The sequence below is a fragment of the Panthera pardus genome, unplaced genomic scaffold, assembly GCF_024362965.1.
Source record: "Panthera pardus isolate Hobbes unplaced genomic scaffold, ASM2436296v1 HiC_scaffold_21, whole genome shotgun sequence".
In the NCBI taxonomy this organism is placed as follows: Eukaryota; Metazoa; Chordata; class Mammalia; order Carnivora; family Felidae; genus Panthera; species Panthera pardus.
In genome coordinates, this window is record NW_026526777.1 from 51,153,116 (window position 1) to 51,174,140 (window position 21,025).

Genomic DNA, 21,025 nt, shown 5'->3' on the forward strand with positions numbered 1-21,025 from the left:
TTATTTCATTTTATTTTAAATTTTCATAGATTCCCATTTATGAAATTAAGTTTTCTACTAAACTACTGTGAGCTACTTCTGTAGTTCGAATTCCAGTACTGATAACTGAGTAAATTTATATAGATTATGTAAAAGTATTAAAACAAGCTTTAGGTCTATGATCATTTTCACTGAACTCAGAAGCCTCATTAGATTAAAAACTATTGTCCTGTTTATCTTGGTCTTGTTTTGGCCTTGGCATGGGATCAGGTAAATAGGCACTCAGTAATGGTTTTGTTGTTGTTGTTGTTGTTACTGTTGCTTGTTTTAACAAGTAAATCTTTCCTCTCCACTTCCCTCTCAACAACCTCTTAACCAATAGCAGAAAAATGCAGACTTCTCCCTTCTCTGAATTCAACATCTATAGACAGTTTTTAATATCTGTACTAGTGTTTTTTCAAAGTATGATCTTACTGATCATCTACTTCAGAATTATTAATTACCTGAGATTTGTATTAAAAATGCGAGTTTCTAGACCTCAGACTTATTAAGTTAGAGTTTCTGAGGGTGAGAGCCAGGAACATCCATTTTGTTGTTGTTGCTATTATATCTTTATGAAATGCATAGTTCTCTTCTTTCCTTTTATTAAATAGCCTAGAATTACATGGGAGAAGCAGAGATCCCATCCCCAGCACATCCAGTCTTGATCCCACTAGAAATTTCTAGTAATGTTTATAATTTATAATAATGTTTATAATAATGTTCATATCTGGGAGGTGTTCCAGCAGTGGCCACTACAGAACCTGCGTTCTTCATTTCACAGGAGTCATTAGGTATTACTATCTTAAACCCTTCCAAGAGCCACATAAGGAGGCTTTCTAAGTTCCCAGGAAGTCAGTCACTTTGGAAGATGTTTTAAGGACCAGCTCCAAGGGAAACATTGGGTAATAGGCTGGGATTCTTTCTGATTTCCTCAGTAACAAAAATGCAGTCTAGAAGATTCTTGTAGTGCTTGTAGCAAATCAAGATCTTAAAGCTGGAGTTATGTCTTTCAAAAGGTGGCAGTGGTGACAGCAGGGCATAGAGCTTTCGTGCCTTTTCTGGGCTCTGCGCTTGGTGTGGAGCCTGCTTAAGACTCTCTCCCTCTCCCTCTGCTCCTCCCCTGCTTGCATGCACATACTCTTCCTCTCTCAAAATACAATTTAAAATAAAAAAAAAAAAAAGTAAGTTTGCTCATTGCCCAGTACTATTCCTTTTCTTGCCTGGAACTGTGTTCACGTTGTTTGTAATAAATCTGTGTTGCCTTGCTCTCCCTCTCCCACTTACCTAAATCCTCTCATCCTTTCCCAGCCCCATGCCTACTTTTTTGTTCCTGTTAACCGTTTCATCTCTATGCTTTCTGGTTTCTAAGTTACTGATACACCTACAGAATGCATTTTGCCAGCTGCCATTCAAGTGTATTATTCTCTAATTGTACTTTATTTAGCGTTGCCCCTGTTTATTCCTTGCTTCTAGTTTGAGAGCAAAAAATATCAACATGTGCAGTTACTGTAATAAGAGTTACTTAGTGCTCTAGGAGTTAAGATAACATTTAAGTCTACTTAAGCTAGGGAGCCTACTTTATGTTTTTTGTCAATTTTATAAGATCATGAATATGGTGACTGATATATTCAGATAGTCATACTTCAGTCAACTGCCTTTTAATTGTAAAGAAATTTAGGTTATAGTGTTTTAATAACTGCCACTTATTTGGTGCCTATAATATTCCGTTTCCTTTTTGGTTAGATGCTTTACTTGGTTTCTTTTGAGTCTTTGAAAATTCTGTGAAGCACCTAAAATTACCTGTTTTATTGTTGAAGAAATTGAGTCTCCAAGAAGGTGAAGCAGTGCTATGGCAGAACTGAAATGCAGTCTGGGGCCCCGTGTCTTACATTCATTGCTGTTTGTCATGTGTTATGTGGTAGCCCTGGAGCAGCACCGAACTCTCCAGACGGTTTTGCCAGAGTGTTCTGGAGGGTTGTGCAGATAGCACCCTTCGAAATGCACACTCGATGGTCAGAGGCCCTCTGTGGTGTACACCAAGTAATTGTTTTCTGTCAGCTGTGTGATTGCAAGCACATTGTTCGTGAGCTTTATTCAGGAGAGCATCCAAGGTACAGAGGCGTTGATATGTGAGGGAAGTTGTGGGTGTCTGGAGATAATATTTGAGTTATTGTGTGGCAAGGAAACTTAAGTTGATTAGGGCTGGATAATGAGAAGGGAGAAGAGTTTGGAAACCACTGGGAATGAAGAGAAGGTGGTGAGTGATTTTTGGGGAGTATATCTCAATCCTCCTTTCCTTGTACATGTTCTTTACAACCTTTATTCCTAGAGTAAAGATCACTTTGACTTTATATGGTTTAATGGTTCTTTTTCCATTATCTGTCTGAATCCTGTTTTTTTCTCTAGTTTATTTGAATGCATTAAAGTGTATTTAAATGAGAATCTGATGCAGTCAGGAAATTGCTGTAGGAAAGACTGGATGACAAAAGCCTTCTTAATAATGAAGCGCACCAAAAATGGAACCTGCAGGAACCAACCATGTGGACAAATGGAAAAATACCTTTTGTCTACAAATTGCAGCGATCCTACATAAACATGGAGGTCTCTGTCTGGCTTAGGGCAGCTGACTAAGTCCGATCGTTCCCCTCCATACAGCCTTAGAAACCAGCATTCCAAGTACTGCTTTCGTGCCATTTTGTTTAATATCTGTGACAGTTAAGTGTGCTGGAGTTTAGATAGACAACCAAGTGAGGTTACTTTTGCATCCGTCTTTTTTTTTTCTTTTTACTTAGTAGTTGTGCATTTTATTATTTTTTATTTTTTTACCCTTTAATTTATTTTTTTAAATTTACATCTAAGTTAGTTAGCATATAGTGCAACAATGATTTCAGGAGTAGATTCCTTAATGCCCCTTACCCATTTAGCCCATCCCCCCTCCCACAACCCCTCTAGCAACCCTCTGTTTGTTCTCCATATTTAAGAGTCTCTTATGTTTTGTCTCCCTCCCTGTTTTTATATTATTTTTGCTTCCCTTCCCTTATGTTCATCTGTTTTGTGTCTTAAAGTCCTCATATGAGTGAAGTCATATGACATTTGTCTTTCTCTGACTACTTTCACTTAACATAATACCCTCTACCTCTAGTTCCATCCACGTAGTTGCAAATGGCAAGATTTCATTCTTTTTGATTGCCGAGTAACATTCCATTGTGTGTATATACCACATCTTCTTTATCCATTCATCTGTTGATGGACATTTGGGCTCTTTCCATATTTTGGCTATTGTTGATAGTGCTGCTACAAACATTGGGGTGCATGTGTCCCTTCAGAACAGCACACCTGTATCCCTTAGATAAATACCTAGTAGTACAATTGCTGGGTCAAAGGGTAGTTCTACTTTTAATTTTTTGAGGAACTTCCATACTGTTTTCCAGAGTGGCTGCACCAGTTTGCATTCCCACCAGCAGACTCCTGCATCCATCTTAACTGGTTTTTAGATATTTTATGGTCTTAAAAATAGGTTTCATTTGTTTGTTTGATTAAGCCAAGGGAATGAATATAGAAATACTGTTTTTCCGAGAGACCACATTGACTTAATTAATCAGGGTTATCAGTAGAGGTCAGTCAGTATTTTAGAGATGAAGAAGCTGGTCAGAGGTAACTTCCATGAAGTTTTTCTCATTAAAAATTGATTTGTCATTAAGAAAGTGACTGTTCCAAAATACAGTTTATGTGATTTTTTAAGTCTATAACAAATTTTAGGAATGACCATTACTGGGGTAAAGCTAGCTACTAAGTATTAATTTCTTAGCACTAAATTAGAATTCTTAGATTTTTTTCAGGGTGTGTGTTCTGTCAGCAGGGGAGGGGTGGATAGCAGCGGAGGGAGCTGCAGTGGCATTTCTAATGCCCTGAGGTGTGTTACACAGCACCAGGGTGTGCTGTAAGCAGGCCACCGCCAGGTTTATTTATAACTAATTGTGTGAGGATCTGTCCTTGTTTGTAGTTCTGAAATCCCCATATATTTCTTACGCTGAGCGTATCAGAATAATCAGAGCGTATTATTGTATCAGACAGTTGTTGAATAGCCTTATTTTTCGAAACTCTTTAGAAGTCATTAGTCTACTCTGGTCTTCATTTTGATGAACAATTTTAAGATTTTGTACTCACTTGTATTATTTGTGCTCTGCGTAGTTACATGAGAAATTCAAATCTAGATTCAAGACCCTTCACTAAAATGACCTCTTACTAAAAATTCTGAACACAAATATTATCGAGGCTTAATTCAAAAGGGAAAAGAATGTCTTATGACTGAATCTATCTTAGGATTTGTTTATAAATATATTTGAGAGGTGTCTCCACCACTCCATCATTTTCTGGGATGTTTCAGCTGAGGCCGAGAAATGTAGTACTTAACTAGCTGTTCTTAAATGCTTTGCGGTGTCTCCGTCATTTTGAACCTGCTTGCTACCATGTTCTTCCATTTCATCTTCCCTGTAGTTCTGTGTGTGCTCTCCCCCTTTTGCTGCCAGATCATATATGCCCCTTAGTCCTCCACAAACTCCAGTAAATCTAGTAGATGACAGCTGGCTTCTACTCAAACCAGATACATGAATATAGGAATCAAGTGACCCTCATATATGACAAATCAAAGCTGACATAGTAATTAGAGATGGATTTATTTGAATGTGAAGGCAAGTACGTATTTTGTACAATGCCCTAGTAGCATCAGTTACCCATTCTTCCTTGTGGAAGCTCAGAATTCGATCCTCACAATATAAACTTAAGTCCCATTAGAAGGTGGAATATGTATTGTCTCTTTACTGTTATACTTAAAGACTAGATAGAATTTTATCTACTTTTATGGCCATGGATATGCTAAAATCAGGGGCAGTCACAGAAGTAATGGCATAGCTATATTAATTTTCTTCTGCTAGGTTGGTGCCTGTTCCTGTTGTTAAATAGTTTTAATATCCACCCCTGAGAACAGTATGTGTTATGTATGCTCTAAATGTGAACACAGGTTCCTGTGGATACCAAATTTAAAAAGGTCTTAACAGGAAACGGGAAGTTTGAGGTAGAGAGGCGAGATGATAATCTGGTGATTCCGGTGGAGGTAGATTCTTGGCAGAGGTGGATCTCCTTCCAGTTCCTTCCTCTGTGTGTATGTGTTTCTGTCTATATATGCATTTCCGAATTGACACTTAGACATGATTTTTGACTACTTTGAAGTCTAAGTCATTGATGTATTGTTAGCCTTTCAAAATGGTAAAACATCTTAGAAGAAATCCTACAAAGAAATTGTAGATTAATCTTTATATGTGTATATGGTCATTTTCCCAGTGGAGCAGTTGATACCAAATCCTTTTTAATGAATGTGAATTTTCATGTAGAGAACAGATCCAGTGGTAAAATTCAGTGGGCTGGTATTTTATTTATAGTCATTATCACATTAGGCTCTTTTACTTTTAGATAAAATTTGAATTTCATATGCATTGATGTCTTCTGATTAGTACTGTCCTTTCATAAATCTAGGTATAGGAAATATCTAGCACCTAGAGCATCATTAGTTTGCCATAAAAAAAAAAATCTGGTCCACTTTGTCTTAGAATGATTATAAAAAATCTTCAATATGGATGTTTCCATTGTTCAGGAAAATCTTAATTATAAAGCTTAAGAATTTTGAAATTGAAACTATGATAAGCCACCAAATTTAGAAGTCCTTTTAAAATTAAAAAAATTTTTTAAATGTTTATTTATTTTGAGAGAGCACGAGCATGAGCGGGGGAGAGGGGAGACAAAGAGAATCCCAAGGAGGCTCCATGCACAGTGTGAAGCCTGACATGGGGATCATCCCATGACTGCAAGATCACATCCTGAGCTGATATCAAGAGTTGGATGGACGCTTAACCAACAGAGCTACCCAGGGGTCCCCGCAAGTTCTTTTGATTGGCTGAGTAATTCATTTCCTCTTATTATATGTTAGTTATAAAGAACAGGTATTTAAATGAATAAAAAATGAAGTATGATGAATATAATATATTTTATTAAAATAATGACTCATTTTATTAATCATAGATTATATCATTCTATTGATGATAGTCTTTATAAAGTTTATGCTAGATAGGGACCCAGTATCATCTTAAGTGAGGAAATTGGTAGGGAAGAAAAAAAGGATTTGGATTTAACTGGATGATATTGAAAGTGTTTCCTTGTGACGAAGAAACTCCAGTCTCCCAGATCTTGAATTGGGATTGGCAGGGAGGAGTAGAGTACTATAGAATACTCTCTTCTACCTTAGATCTGTGGCCAAGCCCTTTTCTCCAATGACAGCACTTGAAGTCATACTTCTAGGGAGATATATAAAGGACCAAATTCTACACAGAGAAAGGCTTTAAGGACTCTTAAGTATATGAGATTTGAAATGTAACATCCATATATATAGTAGAGTCGAGGTTTTGCCGTAGATTTCAAATGTTCACCTAAGATGCCTTTCTCCTTCCATTCTGATTTTGTAAATTTGGGTTGGGACCAGGCATGCTATAAGCTTATTAAATCAGTATGCTACAGACCCACAATTGATATATTGTTATCAGTCTTCATGTATTGATTCATGGCTTTGCTATTTCATACCTGTGTTTGTGTCTTTGGACAAGTTACCAAGTGTCTTTAAGATCGTGTTCCCTTGTTTTAAATTGAGGATGAAAATGGTAATTTCCTCATGAAGACTGCATTGTGGAGGCTGAGTGAAATAATTCATATTAAGTCCTTAGCACATTAACTGGCCTGTAGTGGTCAACAGTGGGTTATGTGATAATGATAGAAGTTTGGTTTTTTGTTTTTTACTACGTCTCCAAGATAGTAAAATGAGATAGTAGTAAAATGAGAATCTTAGATTCTAAGATCAAAAAATTCATTTATTGTCTGTCTTATAAATTCAATTCAAACAAATAATTCAGCCTTAGGATCCTCTCTAGAAGGCAGGGAAAGCTAACTAACATTTCAGTTTAAAGAGTAGGATCTCTTATTGATAGATTGTGGTTTTGTGCTCATTCTTTCTTAGACATATTTATATATATATTCATGAAGTCAGTTCAGAAAAACCACATGCTGAAAGAAAGCTCAGGGACAAAACAACAACAACAACAACTGCTGGGCTTACAAATGACATTCATTTAAAAATCTTTGAAGATCATTTTGGAACCAGTGTTTGGGTATCTTTTTGTGGGCTCTCACGTGCTCCCGTATGCAGCCTAGATTTATGGCTGGATTAAGGTCAGTGAACACACTCCAGTCAAGTTGGAGGACTCTTCTTATGAGTCACATCCAGACAAAAGTGTAATGCATATAATTCTGAGATCCAGAAATGATATAAACTTGATAAAAGAGATCTACTCTATTGTTCTAATAAAAGAATGATTTCTGCATGTTAGGAAAGCCACTGTGTCTCAGTAAGAGGAAGCAACTACATGTCAGCACTTTGAGTAGTTTCTCTTGTTTGTATATAAATCAGAGGGTGCTGTTGAGAAGTTTATAAAGGTTTAGGGATGGTTTTGAAGAAAATAAAAAGGGGTCGAGGAAACCGGATGGTTGAACAGTATGACTTAACAGAGCATTGATAAAAGAAAACTGTTAAAAATCTCTGCATATTATATTTGCATCTCATGTCAGAGGAGAGGAAAAGGATGTTCCTAAAGCAACTAGAGATCATACATGAACAGGAAAGCTGAAGGGGCAAATGCAATCAAAAGCGTTCTGTGGCTGCAGGATCCTGAGGCAAAGTCAGATTTGACCGTATACCAAGTCCATGAATTCATATGCGAAGAGAAAAGCCATTGTAGTTTTCCAGAAGTATTTTGAATATAAATATCCCCACCCTTCCATCCCACCCCAAAGAGAAAAAAATGTGGCGAAGGCCCCCAATCTTGGTATAAAAGAGGCGAGAGTATGTATGGTCTTTTATTTGCAGTGACACCGTGGTCAGTACTCCAAATTAACACCCTTTTCTGGCAGTGAGAAAAGGAGGTAGCTGTTCATAAAAAAGAGAAGGCCAGATAAGACAAAAAAACTCTATTAAAAGAATATTAAGGAATTAACAGATAGATGTAGATTGTGAGTTGTTCTTGGTTGAAGTCTAGTTACCTCACATTTTTATATACTTCATTAATATTTATTTAAGGAAGAATATGAAATTTAGCCACCTTTCTCACTGTTCTGTGTCCTCTAGGGAGTTGTATTTGCAGATACTTTGTGTTGTACATAGTGATTTACCAGTTTCATCGTTTTGAGTGTTTGCCTAGAGAATTTAAATGGATGTACAGGTTTAACTCAGTGGACACTTTAAGAAGAAAATTCAGTGCTTGTAGTACAAACTGTTGAAGACAGACCACTTACATTAATTTTTACTATCTCAGCTGCAGCTCTTGGCTTTTAGAAGACAAATGTGAATAGTATTTCAGTGTACTTTACATCTGCCCTCTCACTAATAACGTTCTGTCACTTGACAGGAAGACTCAGTCTTAAAGATCATATGTCTTAGCTTTGTTTTTCCCCTCAATAAAATCTTCAAAGAACTTGCCTTCCTGAGTTTTACAACACAGACCATAAAGTTGCTTTGGAGGAGAAAATGGTTTCTGAATTTTTTGAGATTTTTATTTGGCAAGGTTGTGCTTTTAAAACATCTCAGGGGAAGGGGGGATCATGTGTCATTTAGAACTTCTGTCTTAGGGTAGTGTTCTGATTAAGACTACTAGGGTCCGATTGTCAGATTTGCTTCCTGTTGCCACTAAATACTAGCTCCGAGGCTTTGGGCAGGTTACCAACCTTTCTGTACCTCTGTTTTCTCTTCTATGAAATCAGAATAATAGTATCTTCCACATCATATTGTGGAACAAAATTAGAAAATATATGAAAAGTTATTGAGATAGGTGAGAAACTCAAGGTTAATGACCAGTCAAGAAATAATAAATGTTGCTGTCATTATCTTCAACACTTCCTACACTAATCCATATAACTGAACAACTTGCACCTGTTTTTAATTCATTAGATATTAATTTTGCAATATATAAAATATATTCCTAAGTATATAAAATATATTTAGATGGTTTGCAACCCAATATAAATATTTATAAACATCTGTGGGATAAGCCTGAATGAAAGAAATCCTTCTAACAGAATTACTCCTGAAAGTATTGACCCTAGAGGGGGAGACATTACTTCTAATAGGGAGAATTCTAGAAGACTTTATGAAGATATCGGCTCCTGTGCTGGACTTCATAAAGACATACAGGGTTTCTGAAGGCTTAAGACACAGGTGAAGGACAGGTAAAGACCTGGACAGAAGACCAGAAGCCAGCATCTATTTAGTACCAACCAGGCATTATATGCTAAGTGTTCTCTCAATTCAAAATCTTCACCATAAGTCTTTTAAGGTATATACTTTTTTTTTTTAAATGTTTATTTTTGAGAGAGAGTGAGCGAGCATGAGTGGGGGAGGGCAGAGAGAGAGAGAGGGAGACACAGAATCCATAGCAGGCTCCAGCACAGAGCCCTATGCAGAGCTCGAGCTCACAAACCGTGAGGTCATGACCTGAGCCTAAGTCAGATACTCAACTGACTGAGCCACCCCGGCGCCCCTACGGTATATACTTTTGACCTCTATTTACAAGTGAAATTAAGGGTCAGAGAAGTTAACTGATTTACCCAAGGTAACACAACAAAAAAAGGAATAGTAGAGTTAGAATTTGAATCCAGGTCTACCTGGCTCTTTTTCTATACAGCCTTCAGGCTGGAGAACAGTGTGAACAAAAGTTTCTTTCATAGAAAGAAAGAAACTGCAATAGATGTCTCAGAAACTTCTAATCGAGTAACCTAAGTAAAGAAAGTGGGGTAGGAACTCTGTTGGAGGATGAGAGAGGTTCCAGATTACATAGTCTTGAATGCCATGCTGAAAAAAGAAGTGCAGTCTTCCCTCCTTCCTTCCTCCACGCCTTTCCTTCCTTCCTTCATGCCCAGCTTGGAGCACAAGGTGGGGCTTGAACTCATGACCCCGAGTTCAAGAGTCGGATGCTTAACTGACTAAGCCACCCAGGGGCCCCAAAGTGTAGGCTTTCTTACGTAAGCATTAGTAAGCTCCTAAAGCCCGCCGTCCAGGGAGATGATATTATCACATGGGAATAATTTCATGGCAATGTATAGAGTGCATTATACTGAGAAGAGATTGTACGTGTAGTTAGGTAGGCTATTAAATAATCAATATTTTTTTCTGTATGCAATTTCCTTTTAAAAATACTTAAAAGTTGGCATCACATATTACAAACATGTTTATTTAAAAGTGAGTATGGGGCGCCTGGGTGGCTTAGTCGGTTAAGCGGCCAACTCTTGATTTTGGCTCAGGTCATGATCTCAAGGTTATGAAATTGAGCCCCTTGTCGGGCTCTCTGCTGAGTGTGGAGCCTGTTTAAGATCCCCCCTGCTCCTTCCCCTCTCTCCACTTGTGCTTGCTTGCTTTCACAAGTGTGTGCTCTCTCTCCCTCTGGAATGAATGAATGAATGAATGAATGAGTTTCCATATATTCATTTCAAGAAAACAACTTTTGGTGGCATCTGGCTGGCTTGGTCAGCAGAGAATATAACTTGATCCTCGGGGTTGTGGGTTCAAGCCCTATGTTGAGTGTGGAGCCTACTTAAAAAAAAAAAAGCTTAAAAAAACACAGCTTTTGAGCTGTGTTTGAGGATACAGTTATTGTCTTCCACTTACCAGCATACAACTTCTTTTTTCTTTTTGTAAGAATTTCACTTGCTTAACTTAATGTGGATTGAAGAATTTTTTTAAGGGATAGGATAAAAGACAATGACTCTAGGTGCCTGGGGAGTGTGAGAGGGGGATGAGACATCACTGAAGGAATAGAACGCTATTAGAAAAATTAATTCTGTCTTTTCCTTGCCATTGACTCCTTGTTATCCATAAATAACATCCTAACCTAGTTATGAGAGAGTTCATTTGTGTGTTTACCTCAACCTGTTGTTCTCATCTAATCAACTAATACACAAGCTGACTCACAATTCTCATCACTCCCAAACACCATTTTCCCCCCAGACTCATTACGTTTGCATGACCATGGCCCTTTGCCTAAAATATCCTCTATCTTTTCTCTTGAGAAATTTCAACTTTTTCATGTTCCATTTGTGGTCTTATGTTTGAAGCCTTGCTAAATCTCTCCCTGGTAGAGGATCACTTCCTTCTTGCTTCCTTAGTTGCCCCTCTGAACTCTATATTTCTTATAATAATATAGTAATTTTCTATTTAAACCTCCATTTACCCTCCCAGTCTGTAATCTCAATATCAGACATCACGTCTTCCTCATTTTCAGAACCTAGTACATAGTAGAATACCTGGCATGCAATATCTACCCTAATGATAGATGAATAAAATGGCATGAAATTAATAAACTTTATACTGAAGCCACTATCATGGCATGATAGTGCTGTGATAATGGCCCTTTATTCTTTCTGTGGAAGCATTTTGGAGAGAGTTACCTTATCACCGCAGAGATTAGAGAAAGCTTTTTCCAGAAGCTTCTGTCAAAGCCAAGTTCTAAAGACTGAGTTAGCTTCAGGAAGTTGTGCAAAGGCCCTTAAATGCCACAGATTTGAACTTCAGGTAGAGTTGCTTTTGAGGTCACCAAGTCATCTAATGCCAAATCCAATAACCCATTATTACTTAAACAATCCTTTCATCTCCTCATGGTTTTTTGGCAGTTTTGGCTACCTTCTTTTTCTTAAACTCTTACCCAGAACTAGAAGCAACTTTTCCTTAAAAACACCCACTTACAAGATGCATACTGTGTGCCGGATACTTCTATATGTATCTCATTTGATGACAACTCTATTAGTTCCTTTCCCTTCCCTTCCCTTCATTAGCTCTATTAGCTCAGTTTTATTTTACAGATGAGAAGACTGCAATTTAGAGAGGTTAAGTAATTTGTCCATGATGACGTAGTTTGGAAGTGTTAGACCACTGAGCTTAAGTGTTTCTGACGCCAGTGACTGTTTTTTCCACTTTGCCACTCTGGCTGTATATCTGTATAGCATATTTTTACCCACATGTTTAAGTTAATTTGATTTTAAGGATACGGATTGTCTTACTTCAGTCCATTTCATCCCGAAGACCAATTAATAATATGTGCAGAAATATAGAAGTGAGCTCTGTGGACTTGCTTTTTCTGTAAGGGAAACCTAGGACTTCTCTTAGGTGATCAAGAGGCTTGGAATTGAATATAAAATATGGCTTGTCACTTTAACAAGAATGAAATCCCAAGTTGGAAGTAGGGTTGTTTGTTACCTGAAACTCAGACAAGATAAAGAGAGAGTAGAATCACCAGACAGAAAACTTATGATTCTTTTACATCTTGAGAAAGCCCCGAAGGTGTGCTTGATCTACCATACAGTTGAAGTTCACGGTAATGATGCTAGTTTATCTGGAAAGATTTCACTTCTGATCATGGTAGTTGCTTCAGAGACTCAGAACAGGGGAATGAGATACTTATCCCTTATTCTCTTGTACTGTTTGAATTTTTATCACATATGTATATTGCCAGTTCAAGTAAACCAATAAATATTAGAAAGAAAGGTGTCACAGTGACCCCTGAGGAATGGTATGTTATTGTCCCCATTTTTTAATCCAGCAGCTTGCTAAACTCTCTCAGTAATTTTAATTATCCATTTCCTACATTCTTGAGATATTGTATGTACTTAATAATATGATCCACAAGTAATGAAAGTTTAATCTCTACTTTTCCAATTTTATACCTAATTTGTATTCATTTTGCTTTATTATTTTGCCAGGATCTCTAGTATAATGTTGAATGGAAGTGATGATAACTGGCATCTTCGTCTTGTTACTCACTAAAGGGAAAACTTTTGAGTATGTCACAATTATGTATAATCTCTGCTGTAAATTTTTGTAGAAACCTTATAAGGAAGTTTCTTTCACCTTTCAGCTTGTGGACAATTCTTATCATAAATGAAATTGGAGTATATTATTGCTTTCTTTTGTACCTATTGAAGATGATGTAATAATTAAATATTGACGTGATAGATAATTTAATTTTTTTTTCTAATTTTAATTCAATCTTACCTCATTGGAATAAGCCTATATGGATATATATTCATGTTAAAATTGACTTGCTATTTCATTTGGGACTTGTTCATCTATTTTCACAAATAACATAGGCCTATAATCTTCCTGTCTTGCATTGTTCTTGTCACATTTTATTTTATTTGTTTTGAGAGAGAGTGTGTACGTGCACAAGTGGGGCAAGGGCAGAGAGAGAGAGGGAGAGGGAAAGAACCCCAAGCAGGTGGCAAGCTGTCAACACGGAACCTGATGTGGGGCTCTAACTCACAAACCGTGAGATCATGACCCGAGCCCAAACCAGGAGGTAGACACTTAACCAACTGAGCCACTGAGGCGCCCCTGTTCTTGTCACATTTTGATTTCCTAATTATATTAAGTTTCATGAAACAAGTCAAGGAGTCGTCTTTTCTGTGGACAAATATGTGTGATATTGCAAGAACTCTGTTCTGGAATATTTGACTGAACTTCAGATAAAATCATGTAAGCCTGAGGTCAAAAAATTTTTTGACACTTTTTCTTTTCTTATGCCTGTAGGATGATACATGTTTTCTATTTCTTCTTGCTCAGTTTTGGTCAGGTTTTTTTATAAGAATTTTTGTACTTGGTTTAAATATTCAAATTTGTTAACATAAAATTTTTTATTTCCACTTTTTTCCTACAAAATTATTTAGTCTCATTCTGAGAGGAGAAATCAGTTTTACATAATGCTTAAGAGTTGAGGAAAAATATGAAAAGGGCTATATTCTGATTTTGTTTAATAGGTATCTTTCTTCTAGTTAAAAATGTTTATCATAGTGAATACCAAGGCTTACACATAAAACCATTCTTATTTTATGAAAGTCCATGAACATAGTATTTCTGTCCATCTGTTTAGGTGTTCTTTGATATTTTTCAACATTGTTTTATAGTTTTCATTGTGTAGGTCTTATGCGTATTTTAGCCTTTAAGTGGTTCATGTATTTGATGTCATTACAAATGGTATTTTTTAAAAATCCATTTACTAATTATTCATTGCTAATTTATAGAAATACTGTATATTGGTGTTTATATAATGACATCATATCTGACAACCCTGCTAGATTGGTTTATTAGTTTTAGCAGCTTTTTGGAAGATTTGTTAATATTTTCTGCATAATCCTGTCATTTACAAATAAAGATAACTCCTTCATTTCTCATTTGTGTGCTTTTTCTTTCTTCTTCCTGACTATTACATGGGGTAGGACCTCTAATACAGTGTTGAATAGGAGTGGTGAAAGCAAACATGGCTCCCTTTGCCTCCAGCCTGAAAGAGAAAGAGTTCAGCATTTCACCATTAAATATGATGTTAGCTAAAAGTTCTTCATAGGAATTCCTTATCACCTTAAGGGAATTCCTTTTTGTTCTTTGTTTGCTGAGAGTTTTTATTACGAATAGGTATTAAATTCTGTCCAATGCATTTTCTGTCAGTTATGACTACATGATTTTTCTGTTCTATTTAAAATGGTGGATTACATTCACTGATTTTATTTTTATATATTAAGCCAACCAGAATATCTGAATAAATCCCACTTGGATATGATGCATTATTCTTTTTGTATATGGCAAAATTCTGTTTACTGGTATTTTTTTTTAATGTAATGCCCTTTTTTTTTTTTTTTTTTTTTTTAAAAGAATGTTTATTTATTTTGAGAGAGAGAGTGAGAGTGACCTGGGTAGGGGCAGAGAGAGAGGGAGAGAGAGAATCCCAACAGGCTCAGCACTGTCAGCACAGAGCCTGATGCGGTGCTCGATCCCACAAACCGTGAGATCATGACCTGAGCTGAAATCAAGAGTGGGATGCTCAACCAAGTGAGCTACCCAGGCACCCCTGTTTACTGGTATTTTGTTAAGGGTTTTTGTATCTATTTATGAAGGCAATTGGAATGATTTTTTTCTCTGACTTTGACTTACAAACTAAGTTTGGAAGGGTTCCTTTTTCCTCTGTATTCTGACTTCTTCTTTCTTCTGTCATATTTGAGAATTTGCAGATTTCATAGAATTTATACATTACAGTGCCTGTGAGTTTTCTTGGCATAAAGTTGTTTGTGTTTATTCTCTATCCTTTTAATAACTGTAGGAAGCTAGTGATATCCCCTCATTCATTTCTGATATTGTTAACTTACATATTCTTTATCTTTTTTGTAGAAGGTTATCAATTTTATTTCATGCACTAGCTTTTGTTTTTAATAATTTTAACTATTTTTATCTTATTGATTCTGCTTTTTATTATCATGTTTATGTTTATATAATTTGCTTTTTTTTCTAGCTTAAGCTGCATGTTATTATATCATTGATGTTAAACCTTTCTGCTTTATTCTTATAAGCATTTAGAGATAAAGTTTTCTATCTAAGTGCTGTTTTGGCTACGTTATACAAATTTTGATATGTTGTGTTCTTATTTCCTTATGAGTTCTTATTTGAGCCCTGGGTTATTTAAGGGTGTGTTTTTAAATTTCCAAATATTTAGAGATTGTTTTAGATGTCTTCTTTCTATTGTTTTATACTTTTGTTCAGTCAAAGAACATAGTTGCATAATTTCAGTCTTTTAAATTTATTGAGCTGTGTTTAATGGTCTGGCATATCGTCTGTCTTGGTGAATAGTTCACATGTACTTGAAAAGAACATATAGAGGCTCCTCGGTGGCTCAGTCAGTTAAGCATCTGACTCTTAATTTCGGCTCAAGTGTCATGATCTCACGGTTTGTGGGATTGAGCCCCGTGTCAGGCTCTTGGCTGACAGTGTGGAGCCTGTTTAGGATTCTTTCTTTCCCCTTCCCCACTTGCATGCGCTCTTGCTCTCTCTCTTAAAATAAATAGTGAAGAAAGAAAAGAATGTATAGTTTTTGCCATTTAAGTAAGATTTATGTAAATATTAATTTGCTCAATTTGTTTTTGGTAGTATGATTCAAATCTTTTTTGTCTTTGATTTTCTGTCTGCTTATTCTTTGAATTATTAACAGAAGAGTATTGAAGTCTCCAAACCCAAGTGTGGACTTATCTGTTCCATTCAATTCTGTCAGTTTTGCTTTGTGTATTTTGAAGCTCAATTTTAGATATATATGCATTTAGGTTTTTAAAAATTGATTGACTCTTATTTAAATATAAAATGTCCCCTTTTATCCCTGATCATATTCTTTGTCCTGACATCTACTTTTTCTGATATAAGTAGAGCCATTCTGGCATTCTTATGTTAATATTTGCGTGAGATATTTTTCTCTCCTTTTACTTTGTATCTTTAAAAAATTTTTTTGTTTAATATTGATTTATTTTTGAGAGAGAGAGAGGCAGAGAGAGAAGGAGACACAGAATCCGAATCCAAAGCAGGCTCTAGGCTCTGAGCTGTCCGCACAGAGCCTGACGCGGGGCTTGAACCCACGATCTATGAGGTCACGACCTGAGCCAAAGTCAGATGCTTAATCAACTGAGCCACCCAGGCACCCATGTTTTTTTTGTTTGTTTGGTTGGTTTTTTTAAATGTGTGTTTTATGGACAGCATAGAACTGGTCTGGTTCTTTTATCAAGTCTTAACAGTCTCTGCCTTTTCATAGCAGTACAGTATTTAGACCATTTACATTTACTTATCACTATGGTTGGATATTTGTCTACCATCTTGCTATTTGTTTTCTATTTATTCTGTGTGTTCTATCCCCATGTCCCTCATTTCCGTTCTTTTTGTAATTCATTTTGTTCCCTTTACTAGTTTATTAGCTATACTAATTCTATACTTTTCTAATGGTTTCTCTAAGGTTTATAATACTCATATTTAACTTGCCACAGTCTTTCTTCAGATTATACCACTTTATGCATTATGAACAGTATACTTCTGTTTTCCTATTTTATCCTGTGTACTTTTGCTGTCATATGTTACTTCTGTTTATAATAACCGTAATGCATTGTTATTACTTTTGCTTTAAGCAGGCAGTTATCTGTTAAGAAACTTAAACAACAAGAGAGCAAATATCTTTGATCATTACCCATATATTGGTCATTTACAGCACTCTTCATCTTTCAGTTTAGATCTGAATTTTCATGTGGTATAAGAACTTTAACGATTTCTTACAGTGCAGATCTGCTGCTATCTCAGCTTTAGTTCTTTGAAAATAATCTTTTACTTCTGCATAATCTTTCTAGGTTGACAGTTTTCTTCCTCATTACCTTAAAGATGCTGTCTTATTGGCTTGCATTGCTTCTGATGACAAATTGGTGGTCTTGTTCTTCAGTATGTAATGTCTTTTTTTCCTCTGGCAGTTTTCAGGATTTTCTTTCTTACACATTTTTAGCAATTTATGATTTGCCTTGATGTGGTGGTATTTGTGGGTATTTTATATAAAATTTTCAGTTTTGGAAAATTTTTAGCCTTCTATCTTTATATACTTTTTTCTGCCCCTACTCTATTCAGAATTACAATTACTGTTACACATATATTAGATTGCATATTGTCCTGTTGGTCGCACAAATGCTAATCTTTTTTTTTTTTTTTTAACCTTCCCAGTCTTTTCCCCTTATTCTTCAATTTGGATTTTCTTTTTCCCCATGTCAAACTTCTTGGTGTTTTATTCTCCACTGTTTCATCCATTGTTATGTCTATCCAGTGAATTTTTTATTTGAGATACTGTACTTTTCAGGTGGAGAATTCCATTTGGGTTTTATAATTATGTCTTCCATTTCTCTTAAGTTCACTGTTTCTTTAAATACTTGAGTATGGTGATATCTGCTTTATAAATCCTCATTTGCTGCTTCCATTGTCTTTATCATTTCTGGATCTGTTTCTATTCATTGATTCCCCTCCCCTGGTTATAGGTCATGCTTTTGGCCTTTTCAGTGCTCAACATTATGAATGCTGGATTTTGTTGAATTTTTTTCAGAGTATTAAAACTTGGGGGTGTCTGGCTGGTTCAGTCAATAGAATGTGCAACTCTTGATCATGGAGTTGTGAGTTCGAGCCCTACGCTGGGTATAGAGATTACTTTAAAATACAAAAATTTTTAAATCAATTATATATTTAAAAAATAATATGAATGTGTGTTTCAATGGAAGATTGTTTTTGGAGATAGACATGATTTTTGGACACTTGTTTTTAAATTTTATTAAGGTGACTCTAAAGTGCCAATCAGCAAACATTTTCTTAAAGAACCACATTGCAAATATTTTAGGCTTTACAGACCATATGGTCTTGGTTGCAGTTCCTCAACTCTGCTACTGTAGTGCAGGAACAGCCAGAGATAATATAAAATCAAATTATCATGACTGTGTTCCATTAAAACTGAAAAACAAAATATAGCCCATGGGCTGGTTTGGCCTGTAAGCTATAGATTGCCTGCCCCTGGTCTAGAGAAGCATTTACTTTAAGGCTAATTTAGCCCTACTAACAAGGAATGACCCATCTGGGGACTTTGCTGAGCGCCCTAAATGTTCAGTGAGGTCTCTTCACTCTGGCTCCTCAAAACTCAATCATCTCTTGACTCTGCGTGAAGTCTGGCATTTGATAGTGTTCTAGATTCTCAGTAGTTGTACTTTCCCTGTTCGTTGTTATTTTCCTGGCCTTGTGTAGTTTTACCCTATTCGTACGTGGTTTGTTATAACAACTTACAGTCAGGGGGACCCCTATGCAGATTCCTGGAGCTCTACTTTTATGTACTTTCTCCTCTGTGGTAGTTTGCCCTACAAATTCCAGCTGCCCTACAAATACTCCGAACTTTATCTGTTTCCTCAATTTAATAAATCTACTGTGGTCTGCTTAGATTCCTCTGGGCTCTTATATGGATTCCTCTTGCCATGTAGCTCAGAACTTGCCTCCAAGCAGAAAGCCAGGGCAATTCTAGGACTCTCCTCTTCCCTTCTCATAAAGGATGATAGTCCTGTACTGCCTGTTACCCAGTGCTGTCTTACAGATTTTGTTCAGCTTTCTGGTTCCTTACAGGAAGACGGCAAATCCATTCCGTTTACTCTGTCACTGCCAGAAATGGAAATTGTTTTTTTTTTTAACATTCATTTCTATAGTAAAATTATTTCTCATTTAAAATCAGTTATGTCCATCTCTAAGAATAAATCCTTCAATAGCAAACTAAGTGAATAACTTATTTCTCATCCTGCTCATATTAGCTATAATGGCACTTTTCTAGGCAAGCTAGTAAAGGCAAAACTGTTCCAGTGGATGCTAGTTTTGTTTCAGGATAAATAAGTATACACTGACTTTAAGCAAGTTGGTGTATGTTTGTGTATGTGTCTTATATTTTCATAAAAGACTTACTGCTAATTTTCCCATTGTCTTTTTTAATCTCTGTACAGTTAAGAAGATAGGTATATTATTAGCTTAACCTTAAAGAGAATTTTGCAACAAAACTGCCAGTTTTTAAGAAAGAGGGAAAAAATAATGAGAATTACTGGCTGGCATTTTATTTTATTTTTTAAAATAAAATCCCAATTATTATTTTTATTATTTTTGTTTATTTTTATTTTAGAGGGAAAGAGAATGTGTGAGGCGGGGAGAGAGGCAGGAACAGAGAGAGAGAGAGAGAGAGAGAGACAAAGAGAGCAAGCGGGGAGGGGGGTGGGGGGACAGAGAGAAAGAGAGAGAGAGAGAATCCCCAAGCAGGCTTCCCACTGTTGGTGAAGAGCCTGATATGGGCCCGAACTCACACACTGTGAGATCATGACCTGAGCCAAAACCTAGAGTCAGACACTTAACAGACTGAGCCACCCAGGCACCCTGAAAGATTGAATCTTAAGCAGGCTCCATGCTCAGTGTGGATCCCATAACCCTGGGATCATGACCTGAGCCAAATTAAGAGTCCAATGCTCAGTGGACTTGCAACTGAGCCACCTAGGTGCCCCACTGGCTGGCATTTTAATTTTATTTAGCAAGTAAAAGCAACCCATTGAGCCAGAACTTACATACATTAGGGCTCTAGCAGACTTCAGCTATAGCTAAGAATTACCAGTTACTCAAAATGCACACAAGAATCGCTCAAAACTACAGTAATAATCTTGTACTTATCACTTTGATATCTCTATGCTGAAGTAAAATACCTGGTTTTCTTTTTCTGTTGCATGCAAAAGTTACTTTATCTTAAGCTAATATTTGGCTGTCTGAAAGTTTAATCCTAAATCCCTTTAAAAGTTCCTGGTCTTCGGAGGGAGGGGCATACTGAGATGTAAAGCTGTTATTTTTCTTTCATTGTTTGTTAATTTGAATAGTTTTCAGTGCTTCTAAGAGGTCTTAGGACACCCTTTCACCTATATGTTAGTCCCAAAGGTGGTTCCAACTGGGCACCTATGTTGGCTTATTTGTAAATGAGATGTTTATCTGTTTCCACAGGAAAAGATGTTAGAGTTAACCCTCTGGTAGCATTTAATATGGCAACATCTATTAATGCCATGATAGTCCTGAGGTTACAATCAACATTGTTTATTCATTTTGGATAGTTATTAGATAACTTCTTTCTTCAGTTTAGTGTAGTAAGTGTATAGACTTCAAACTCCTCTTATGTGATGATCTGACTAGATTATATTCTCTTAATGTTAAGCTCAGTTTTTCAAACTGTATGATAACATACCATGCTTTTCCAAGCTTTCCTTCCACCAAAAATTAGAAGTTTGAATTATATAATTTATAATGTCTGTAACTGGTAGAAGTACATCTCTCCCCAACCCCCACCCTTCCCCCAGAGTGAGTCCTTATCTCCACCAGGTTTCTCTGCCTTCATCCTTTGTGTTAAAGGTGACTAGGGGCACCTGAGTGGCTCAGTTGGTTGTGTGTCTGACTTGATCTCAGCTCTGGTCTTGATCTCAGGGTTGTGACTTCAAGCCCAACATTGGGCTCCACACTGGGTATGTAGCCTACATACATACA

General features: G+C 36.4%; 1 protein-coding gene and 1 non-coding gene across 4 annotated transcripts in view; both read left to right on the forward strand.

The window, feature by feature from the left end:
• The window catches only part of COP1 (COP1 E3 ubiquitin ligase), a 259,654-nt gene that overhangs the window by 231,469 nt on the left and 7,160 nt on the right, over positions 1 to 21,025 (forward strand). The gene's annotated exons all lie outside the window — the stretch shown is intronic.
• Positions 2,537 to 2,677, forward strand: LOC128778936 (small Cajal body-specific RNA 3). The gene has a single exon (XR_008424795.1). It is a non-coding gene; the product is annotated as a small Cajal body-specific RNA 3 (non-coding RNA).